Raw genomic sequence first — 9,453 nt, 5'->3', positions numbered from 1 at the left:
AAAATCTGGGCGCTCACAGCATGACCATGCCTCCTTCAAAGGGCTATAACTTGAGCTACAGACGTCCAATTGATGTGCTTCTAGTTGCGTTGGAAAGCTGACATTCAGAGCTTTCCAACGATATATAGCAATTCATATTTGGCATACAATTGAGGCAGGAACGAGAGGCATATTTAAGGGCCAAAAACAAGCGAAAATAAACAAAAATGCTTCCATCAAGGCTCGAAGAGGGAGACACAAGGAAACCAAGGAAGTCTGCCCTCAAGGAGAGCAGAATGCCCTCTTGGAGGGCAATGTCATGTTTTCTTCAAGAAAATTCAAGGAAAAATTGCAACAACTTCCTCCACCAAGTTTCGAACACAAGACCTCTAGGAAGTAAAGGCTTAGGCTTGGCGCACACAAGCGCATCATGGCACGGTCAAGGAATGTGGTGCGCGCACAAGACACACCAAGGCAACATTGCCCTGCCCTCCACAAGGGCAGGGCAGCATCTTCACACACCAAGCTCGCACGCACAAGCACCAGCACGCACACTTTCCTGCCCTGCCCTCCACAAGAGCAGGGCAGCCTCCTGGGAGCAACATGGGCCAAAATTCAACCAAAACTTCATTTAAATTCAATTCCTCTCCAAATTGAATCAAGGCCAACCAAACCCATTTCTCCTCAAATCCAAAGCAAGCAAAGCCCACATCATCACTCAAAGGCACGTGGATCAATTAAATTAGGATTTTCATTTTTGTAATTTGTTTTAATTTCATTTTCATTTTATTTTGTAAAGCCTATATAAGGCACCATTTCCATCTTTGTAAGTAGGCCGGCTCCATTAGGAATAGATAGCTCTCTGCTTTAGTTTTCTTATCTGTTTTGAATCTTGAGTGAGATTGGAGGAATTTTGTTTCATTCTCATCTTGAGATCTCTTGTTTACTTTTTCTGCATAATTGAAATTCACATACTGCTTCATCTTCTCTTTTAATTCTGCAATTCATTTATCTTCTTTCCTTCTGCAATTGTTCTTGGTTGGATCAAGGAAGGAATTGAGATCTAGACTTGTTCTCTAGTCTCTTTGATTTCCTAAGATCTTTAACCTCATTTGGCAATTAAACTGAATTTAATTTCTGTTTGCTTCTTCAAGCAATTCTGCTTTCTATTTAAGATTTATTGCAAGTAACTCTTCTGCTTGATTGCTCCTTACATTCTCTTGTTGAATTTTAATTCCCAGCACCCAAGTCCTTTTACTTTTCATGCAATTTAATTATTCTGCAATTATTCTAAGTGCTGCTTATTGCTTTCCTTTAAATTTCCTTCACCCAATCCCCTTTACATTTGATGCAATTTACAATTCTTGCAATTTAAGTTTCAGCTATTTTACTTTCTTGTTCTTTAAGTTACATGCAATTTTACTTTCTGCACTTTAATTTTCCTTGCTATTTACATTCTGTTGACTACAGTTTCACACAATTCACTCAATGTTAGCTTGACTAAACTAATCACCCACTAAAGTTGCTTGATCCATCAATCCCTGTGGGATCGACCTCACTCTTGTGAGTTATTATTACTTGATGCGACCCGGTACACTTGCCGGTTAGATTTGTGTGTTGGAAATTCATTTTTCCGCAAAAACACCATCAAATACCCACAAATGTGATTTAACAATAAAAGCTTAAATCAATTGCGACTTACTTCCTTTTGGCACAGCAGGTAGTACTTGGCAAAAATTTTCTCCCATCACTATCACTTTTCCTCCAAATGGATTATTATTTTCTAATATGTCTCGCAATATGCAGTTTAATGATTTCGTTGTATCTTTATTAGCGATTGGTGCTTCATCCCAAAATATCGTTGTTATTTGCCTAATCAGTTTTGTAAGATCACATTACTTACTTATGTTGTATATAGAGGACGGTTCTATATTAATTGGGATTTTAAATCTAGAATGAGTTGTTCGACCCCCAAGCAGTAAAGTTGTAGCTATTCCTGATAACACAGTTACCAAGACCATGTGTCCTTTACTTCTTAAGTCTGCAATTATAGCTCTATAAAGAAATGTTTTTCCTACTTCCCTAGCCATCAACGAAGAACAGTTCACTTTCTCTCCGATTAATTGTATTCATAATTGGTACACGAAATCGTGAGTTCACACTTTTTTCACAACTCCACGCAGCTGACCAACAAGTGCACTGGGTCGTCCAAGTAATACCTTACGTGAGTAGGGATCGATCCCAGGGAGATTGTCGGCTTGAAGCAAGCTACGGTCATCTTGTAAATCTCAGTCAGACGGATTCAAATAGTTATGAGGTTTTGATGAAAAAAGAAATAAAACATAAAATAGGATATAGATACTTATGCAATTCATTGGTGGGAATTTCAGATAAGTGTATGGAGATGCTTTGTTCCCTCTGAGCCTCTGCTTTCCTATTGTCCTCATCCAATCATGCGTACTCCCTTCCATGGCAAGCTGTATGTTGGTGGATCACCGTTGTTAATGACTACCATCCGTCCTCTCAGTGAAAACATATCCGCTACGGTTTCCTGCATGGCTAATCAGCTGTCAGTTCTCGATCGTGTCGGAATAAGATCTATTGATCCTTTTGCACACTGTCACTGCGCCCAACAGTCATGAGTTTGAAGCTCGTCACAGTCATCCCATCCCAGATCCTACTCAGAATACCACAGACAAGGTTTAGACTTTTCGGATCTCAAGAATGCTGCCAATTGATTCTAGCTTATACCACAAAGACTCTGATCTCACAGAATGGAAGGCTCTGTTGTCAGGAGAGACAACCATGCGTCGTGAACCAGGAGGCCAAGAGATACACACTCAAGCTCTTGCAAATAGAATGGAGGTGGTTGTCAGGCACGCGTTCATAAGGGAGGATGATGATGAGTGTTACGGATCATCACATCCATCAGGTTGAAGTATGAATGAATATCATAGAATAAGAATAAGCGTGAATTGAATAGAAAAACAATAGTACTTTGCATTAATTCATGAGGAACAGTAGAGCTCCACACCTTAATCTATGAGGTGTAGAAACTCCACCTTTGAAAATACATTAGTGATTAAGGTCCAGGCATGGCCGAATGGCCAGCCCCCAAAACGTGATCAAGAGATCAAAAGTGATCCAGAGATAGTCTCAGAAATGATCTAAAGATATGAATACAATAGTAAAAAGTGCTATTTATACTAAACTAGTAAACTAGGTTTACGAAAAATGAGTAACTAAGTGTAGATAGTGCAGAAATCCACTTCCGGGGCCCACTTGGTGTGTGTTTGCGCTGAGCATTAAAGCTTTCACGTGCATAGGCTCTTCTTGGAGTTTAAACACCAGTTTTGGTACCAGTTTGGGCGTTTAACTCTAGTTTTGGTGCCAGTTCTGGCATTTTACGCCAAAAAGGGGTCTCTGGTGGGCGTTTGGACGCTAGTTTGGGCCATCAAATCTCGGGCAAAGTATAGACTATTATAAATTGCTGAAAAGCCCAATTGAGAGCGTGCCAATTGGGCTTCTGTAGCTCCAGAAAATCCACTTCAAGTGCAGGAAGGTCAGAATCCAACAGCATCTTCAGTCCTTTCTCAGCCTCTGAATTAGATTTTTGCTCAGGTCCCTCAATTTCAGCCGGAAAATACTTGAAATCACAGAAAAACACACATTCTCATAGTAAAGTCCAGAAATGTGATTTTTGCAATAAAAACTAATAAAAATATACTAAAAAGTAACTAAAACATATTAAAAACTATGTAAAAACAATGCCAAAAAGCGTATAAATTATCCGCTCATCACAACACCAAACTTAAATTATTGCTTGTCCCCAAGCAACTGAAAACAAAATAAGATAAAAAGAAAGGAATATACAATAATTCTCAAAATATCAATGAAACTTAGTTCCAATTAGATGAACGGGGCTAGTAGCTTTATGCCTTTGAACAGTTTTGGCATCTCACTTTATCCTTTGAAGTTCAAAATGATTGGCATCCATTAGAAACTCAGAGTTTAGATAGTGTTATTGATTCTCCAAGTTTAGTATGTTGATTCTTAAACACAGCTACTTTATGAGTCTTGGCTGTGACCCTAAGCATCTTATTTTCCAGTATTACCACCGGATACATAAATGCCACAGACACATAACTGGGTGAACCTTTTTAGATTGTGACTCAGCTTTGCTAGAGCCCCCAGTTTGAGGTGTCCAGAGTTCTTAAGCACACACTTTTTCTTTGGATCACGATTTTAACCACTCAGTCTCAAGCTTTTCACTTGGACCTTCATGACACAAGCACATGGTTAGGGACAGCTTGATTTAGCCGCTTAGGCCAGGATTTTATTCCTTTGGGCCCTCCTATCCACTGATGCTCAAAGGCTTGGATCCTCTTTACCCTTGCCTTTAGGTTTAAAGGGCTATCGGCTTTTTCTGCTTGATTTTTCTTTTTCTTTATTTTTTTCGCCTATTTTTTTCACAAGCTTGTGTGCTTTTTCTTGCTTCAAGAATCAATTTTATGATTTTTTAGATTATCAATAACATTTCTCTTTGTTCATCGTTCTTTCAAGAGCCAACAATTTTAATATTCATAAACTTCACTATAAAAAATATGCACTGTTCAAGCATTCATTCAGAAAATAAAAAGTATTGCCACCACATCAAAATAATTAGACTAATTTCAAGATAAAAGTCAAAATTCATGTACTTCTTGTTCTTTTGTAATTAGGAACATTTTTCATTAAAGAAACGTGAAGGATTTATGGAATATTCATAGCTTCAGGGCATAGACACTAGACACTAATGATCATGTAATAAAGACACAAACATAGACAAACATAAAGCATAAAAAATTGAAAAACAGAAAAACAAATAACAAGGAAATTAAAGAACGGGTCCACCTTAGTGATGGCGGCTAGTTCTCCTTCTTGAAGATCCTATGGAGTGCTTGAGTTCCTCAATGTCTCTTTCTTGCCTTTGTTGTTCTTCCTTCATGGCTCTTTGGTCTTCTTTAATTTTATGGAGGATGATGGAATGCTCTTGGTGCTCCATCCTTTGTTGCTCCATATTGGAACTTAAATCTCCTAAAGAAGTGTTGAGTTGTTCCCAATAGTTGTATGGAAGAAAATGCATCCCTTGAGGTATCTCAGGGATTTCTTGATGAGGGACTTCCTCATGCGTTTGTTGAGGTCCATGAGTAGGCTCTCTTGTTTGCTCCATCCTCTTTTTAGTGATGGGCTTGTCCTCTTCAATGAGGATGTCTTCCTCTATGACCATTCTAGCTAAACCGCATAGGTGACAAATGAGATGAGGAAAGGCTAACCTTGCCAAAGTGGAGGGCTTGTCAGCCACTTTGTACAGTTCTAGAGGTATGAACTCTTGAACTTCCACTTCCTCTCCAATCATGATGCTATGGATTATGATAGCTCGATCCACAGTTACTTCGGATCGGTTGCTAGTAGGAATGATAGAGTTTTGGATGAACTCCAACCATCCTCTAGCCACAGGCTTAAGGTCAAGCCTTCTTAGTTGAACCGGCTTGCCTTTGGAGTCTCTCTTCCATTGGGCTCCTTCCATACAGGTGTCCGTGAGGACTTGGTCCAACTTTTGTCAAAATTGACCCTTCTTGTGAAAGGATGAAGATCTCCTTGCATCATTGGCAAGTTGAACGCCAACCTCACATTTTCCAGACTGAAATCTAAGTATTTCCCCCGAACTATTGTTAGCCAATTCTTTGGGTTCAGGTTCATACTTTGATCATGGTTCTTGGTGATCCATGCATTAGCATAGAACTCTTGAACCATTAAGATTTTGACTTGTTGAATGGGATTGGTGAGAGCTTCCCATCCTCTTTTCCTAATCTCATGTCGGATCTCCGGATATTCGCTCCTTATGAGCTTGAAGGGGACCTCGGGGATCACCTTCTTCTTGGCCATAACTTCATAGAAGTGGTCTTGATGGACCTTTGAGATGAATCTTTCCGTCTCCCATGACTCGAAGGTGGAAGTAATTGCCTTCCCTTTCCTCTTCTTTGAGGTTTCTCCGGCCTTAGGTGCCATTATTGGTTATGGAAAATTAAAAAGGAAGGCTTTTTCCACACCAAACTTAAGAGGTTTTTTCGTCCTTGAGCAAGAGAAGAAAGAAGAAAGTAGAAGAAGAAGAAAAGTGGGAGATGGAGGTTTGAGAGGGTTTGGCCAAAGGGGTTTTGAGTTTATGTGAGGTGTGAAAATGAAGGAGTAAGGATGGGTATTTATAGGGTAAGAGAGGGAGTTTGTTCGTGTGAGAAGGGGTGGGTTTGGGAGGGAAATGGTTTGAATTTGAGTGGGTAGGATTTTTGGGGAAGAGTGGATGGATGTGAGTGGTGAAGAGGTGATGGTGAAAGAGATGGAGGTGATTGGTGAGGGGTATTTGGGGAAGGGTGTTATTGGAATGTTTGAAGAAGAGAGAGAGTAAGTTAAGGTAGGTGGGGATCTTGTGGGGTCCACAGATCCTAAGGTGTCAAGGATTTCTCATCCCTGTACCATTCTGGCGTGTAAACGCCCTCTGAGTGCTTATCTTGGCATTTAAACGCCGGGCTAATGCCCTTTTCTGGTGTTTAAACGCCAGTCCGCTGCCCTTTTCTGGCATTTAAACGCCAGTCTGCCTGCCAGTTTTGGCGTTTAAACGCCCAGAATGGTGCCAGGATAGGCGTTTAAACGCCCATTTTTCTACCTTTACTGGCATTTAAATGCCAGTTTGCCTATCAGTTCTGGTGTTTAACGCCTAGAATGGTGCCAGGATGGGCGTTAAACACCCATTTTGGTATCCTTACTGGCATTTAAACGGCAGTAAGCTTTTCCTCCAGGGTGTGCTATTTTTTATGCTGTTTTTTATTTTGCTTTAATTTTTACAGTTGTTTTTGTGACTCCACATGATCATCATCCTAAAGAAAACATAAATAACAATGGAAAATAAAATGAAAGAGTAAATAATATAGATAAATAAAATTGGGTTGCCTCCCAATAAGTGCTTCTTTAATGTCAATAGCTTGACAGAAAACTCTTACAAAGCTTCAGAGGTGCTCAGAGCATGATTGTGGCCTCCCAACACCAAACTTAAAGTTTGAATGTGACGGCTTTACTAGACTCTGCATGAAGAGAATTGAATGAAGCTTTTCATGCTTCTTCCCCATGTTTACGAAAGAAGATCCTTGTGCCTTAAACACAAGGTAGTCCTCATTCACCTGAAGGACTAGCTCTCCTCTGTCTACATCAATCATAGCCTTTGCTATGGCTAGGAAAGGTCTTCCAAGGATGATGGATTCATCCTCATCATTTCCAGTGTCTAGGATTATGAAACCAACAGGGATGTAATGGTCTTCAACCTTTACCAAGACATCCTTTACAAGTCCATAAGCCTGTTTCTTTGATTTGTCTGCCATTTCTAGTGAGATTCTTGCAGCTTGTACCTCAAAGATCCCGAGTTTCTCCATTACAGAGAGTGGCATGAGGTTGATACTTGATCTTAGGTCACACATAGCCTTTTCAAAGGTCATGGTGCCTATGGTGCAAGGTATCAAGAACCTTCCAGGATCCTCTTTCTTTTGAGGTAACTTCAGCTGAACCAATGCACTACTTCATTGATGAGCAATGGAGGTTCATCCTCCCTAGTCTCATTACTAAATAATTTGGCATCAGCTTCATGACTGCTCCTAGATATTGAGCAACTTGCTCTTCAGTAACATTTTCATCCTCTTCAGAGGAAGAATATTCGTCAGAGCTCATGAATGGTAATAGATGTTCAGTGGAATCTCTATGGTCTCTAGATGAGCCTCAGATTCTTGTGGTTCCTCAATAGGGGACTCCTTGTAGTCTAGTGGACGTCCCATGAGGTCTTCCTTACTGTGAATCACATCCTCCTCCTCTTCTATAGGTTCGGCCATTTTGGTTGTATTAATGGCCTTGCACTCTCTTTTTGGATTCTCTTCTGTATTTTTTGGGAGAGTACTAGGAGGAGTTTCAGTAATTCTTTTACTCAGCTGACCTACTTGTAACTCCAAATTTCTTATGGAGGATCGTGCCTCAATCATGAAACTGAGGGTGGTCTTAGATAGATCAGAGACTATGGTTGCTAAGCTAGAGAGGCTCTGCTTAGAATTCTTTGTCTATTGCTGAGAAGATGATGGGAAAGGCTTGCTATTACCAAACCTGTTTCTCCCACCATTATTGTTATTGAAGCCTTGTTGAGGCTTCTGTTGATCCTTCCATGAGAAATTTGGGTGATTCCTCCATGAAGAATTATAGGTGTTTCCCTAGGATTCTCCCACGTAATTCACCTCTTCCATTGCAGGATTCTCAGGGTCATAAGCTTCTCCTTCAGAGGAGGCATCTTTATCTTGCACTCCAGTCAGACTCTGAGAAATCATATTGACTTGCTAAGTCAATATTTTGTTCTGAGCCTATATGGCTGATAAACCACTATTTTATGGTTTATATTGTGTTTTATTGAGTGGTTTTATCAAGCTTTTCACCCACTTATTCATATGATTTGCATGTATTTACAATTCCTTCCTAAAAATATCCTATGATTAATAACTTGCTTCCTAAGGACCTTTTTGTTGTATATTTTTATCTTCCTTCGTACCATTCGATGCCTTGATCTGTGTGTTAAGTGTTTCAGGCTTCATAAGGGCAGGAAAGGCTTAGAGAATAAAGAGGAAGCGTGCAAAAATGGAAGAAACACAAGGAATTGAGGAGATGACCAACAAGAAGTCAAGTAGTCTCATGGCTCATGCGACCGCACGAAATGGAAGAAATCAGAGTGACGCGTTCGCGTGCCTGACGCGACCGCGTGGACTAGAAGATGCACGAATGACGCGAATGCGTGGACGACGCACACGTGTGGCACGAAAAACACTGAGTGATGCGATCGCGTGGACGACACGGCCACGTGACGTGCGTGATAAACCACTATTTTATGGTTTATCTTGTTATCAATTGAGTGGATTTTATCAACTCTTTACCCACTTATTCATAATATTTGCATAGTTTTATATTCCCTTCCTGATTTTGTTCTATGATTGAAAACGTGCTTCTTTGATCTTATATTTGCTTATTATTAATCCTCTCTTATTACCATTAGATGCCTTGATATGTGTGTTAAGTGATCTCAGAGATTACAGGGCAGGAATGGCTCAGAGGATGGTGATGAGCGGATAATTTATACGCTTTTTGGCATTGTTTTTATATAGTTTTTAGTAAGTTTAAGCTACTTTTAGGGATGTTTTCATTAGTTTTTATGTTAAATTCACATTTCTGGACTTTACTATGAGTCTGTGTGTTTTTCTGTGATTTCAGGTAAATTCTGACTGAAATTGAGGGATTTGAGCAAAACTCTGAAGAAGGCTGACAAAAGGACTGCTGATGTTGTTGGAATCTGACCTCCCTGCACTCAAAATGGATTTTCTGGAGCTACAGAACTCCAATTGGCGCGCTCTCAACGGC

The sequence above is a fragment of the Arachis duranensis genome, chromosome 7, assembly GCF_000817695.3.
Source record: "Arachis duranensis cultivar V14167 chromosome 7, aradu.V14167.gnm2.J7QH, whole genome shotgun sequence".
In the NCBI taxonomy this organism is placed as follows: Eukaryota; Viridiplantae; Streptophyta; class Magnoliopsida; order Fabales; family Fabaceae; genus Arachis; species Arachis duranensis.
This window is presented reverse-complemented; position numbering follows the sequence as displayed.